The sequence below is a fragment of the Elephantulus edwardii genome, unplaced genomic scaffold, assembly GCF_000299155.1.
Source record: "Elephantulus edwardii isolate Elephantulus edwardi_28Jun2011 unplaced genomic scaffold, EleEdw1.0 scaffold00017, whole genome shotgun sequence".
Lineage (NCBI taxonomy): Eukaryota > Metazoa > Chordata > Mammalia > Macroscelidea > Macroscelididae > Elephantulus > Elephantulus edwardii.
Genome location: NW_006399767.1, coordinates 25,686,406 through 25,689,140, shown reverse-complemented (window position 1 = coordinate 25,689,140; position 2,735 = coordinate 25,686,406).

Sequence of the window (2,735 nt, the reverse complement as noted above, 5' to 3'; positions counted from 1 at the left end):
TATATACAGTAATTTAAAAGAATAAAATATGTGTACTGACATAGAAAGATGCCCAAAATATTTTAGATCAGATAAAAGGACATAAAGGATGTTTCCACTTGTCATATTTTTAGTGTAAAATTACATATATTTTTGTACAGAAAATTTATGTGAAAATGATGCATGAAATTTACAAGGAAAATACGCATGAAATGTAATGTTTTTATCACAAAAAAAGATCACATGTGTGACTGAGCTAATTTTTATTGTATTCCTCTTTCTATTGTTTGACTGTTTCACCAGATACTTGAATTGCTTTTACAATTAAAATCACTGGTGCATAAGACAAGAGACTCAACCTAATTTATATTAAGAGAAATGCAAGTCAAAACCAATTTCCTCTGATCAGACTGTGATGTCATTTTCTTCCTAAGAGATTGTTAGAGTTTTATACTACTGTAATGAATATAAACAACTTTAAGGTCAGCCAAGTGGAAATTAATGAAATAGTGTTCGCTCAAACAATAGACATATAATCAGGAAGAACCAATCGATAGAGAAGGACACCACACTTGGTAAAGCAGTGGACACTCATGGAGGTGGATTGAGATAGGAGCCGAAACAGTCGGCTCAACAACTGTGGCATGGGCACAAAACCAAGCAACATTTCTTTCTGTTGAATGAAGACCTGGCCAAACAGCACCAGTAACAAGAATATACAAGTTTATGCATGTTGCTGTTGTGATTATTGTTGTTAAGTGCCATTAAGTAGATTATGACTCATAGTGATCCTATGAACAGATGGAAATTTTGCCCTACCCTGCACTATCCTCACAATTTCTGCCATGCGTAAGTCCATTTTCGCATTCACTAGGCTAACCCATGAAGGGTCTTCTTCGCTTTTCCCACCTCCCTTTCCCAGCATAATGTCTTTTGCCAAAAACTGACCCATTCTTACAATATGTCCAAAATATGTGAGAAAAGTCTCACCTTCTGGCCTCTAAGGAGCACCTTGGTTGTACTTCTACCAAGGCAGTTTTTGTTTGTTCTTTGATTCCCCATGGAAATATTCAATATTTTTCAACAGCACCACATTTCAAAGGCATCAATTCTTTTTTTTTTTTTTTTTTGTCTTTCTTATTCACTGGGAAACTTTGACTTGCATGGGAAGCAATGGAAAATATGGCTTTGGTCAGGGGAACCTTAGTCTTTAAACTGATATCCTTGCTCTTTAACATTTTCAAGAGGTCCTTGACATCAGATTTGCCCAATGCAAACGACTTTTATGGTTTTCTTTTTTTATTATTTTGTGTACAGTCATGCACATAGTTTGTGTTTCATTCATGCACGTTGTGTTTTATGTAATTATTCATATACATTGTGTTTTATCTAATTAATTATTATTGATCCATGCCTTATATTACCTCATCTCATCAAGTTTCCATTTCACTTTACCTTTTCCTTTCACCTCCTCCATCCATCTACTAATCTCTGTTTTCCTAGTGATTTCTCCTTTACCTTCTTTCACTCCCCCTTCACCTCATCTCCGTCCCCTTTTGAACAGTTAGACATATCTTATTTCTATTTGCCAGTTGCAGTAATTGACAGACAAAAGGATGTCTGTCCTTCCAAGGTTTATTCTCTGTTGGCCTGGTTCTCTACAATGTTCATTGTGTGTACTTTCTACTTCTGCTTTCTCCATCCTTCTCCTATTCCTCAGTTAATCTTCTATTTTCGCAGTAGCTGTCCTATATAGTATTTGTCCTTTTGTGAATGAGTTATTTCACTTAGCCAAATATACTCTAGATTTGTCCACATTTTACAAATTCTTCATTGTTCTTTAGTTCTGTGTAGCATTACATTGTTGGATGCAGAAGTGGCATCCAATTCTTAAACAACATGCCTCCGGAAACTCCATAAACTTTGATAAATGTCAACAGTTATAGAAAGGCTTCAGGTCTTTTGTTCAGAGTCACTATGAGTCGTGCTAGACTTGAAGGCAATAAACAACAACAACAACAGTATTCCAATTGTGTAAATGTACCACAATCTTTCTATCCATTTGTTTGTTGATAGATATTTTGATTGTTTCCATCTTCTTGCTATTATGAGTAATACTGTGATAACCATGTTGATATTTTTGTTAAGTGCTGCTGAATTGATTACTATTCCTAGCAACCCTATGAACAACGAATCTGAACCCTGTCCTTTCCAGTGCCATCTTCACAATCTCTGACATACTTGAGCCCATTGCTGCAGTCACTATGTCAATCCACCTGGTGGAAGCTCTTTCTCTCCTTCACCATACGTCAACCTTTCCGAGCATGAGGTCCCTCTCCAAGGAATAGCCTTTCCTAGCAACATGTCCAAAGTATGTGAGACAAAGCTTTGTCATCCTTGCCTCCAAGAAGCACTCTGGCTACACCTTCTCCAAGACATCTGGATATTCAATACTCTTTTCCAACACCACAATACAGAGACAATTCTTTTTCTGTAATCCATACTCACTGTCCTGCTCTCAGATGCAAAGCAAGTGACTGAAAAGACCATAGCCTGAATCAGGTACACCATAGTCCTCAAACTTACATCATTACCCCTCAGTAATTAGGAGAGGTCCATAACTACAGATATTCCCATTGTAATGTCTTCTGATCTTCTGACTTCTGGTACCAAGTGTATTTGATTATGGGTCAAGTAAGATGAAGTCATTGACAGTTTACATCTTTCTCTATCTATCATGATGTTGTCTGTTATTA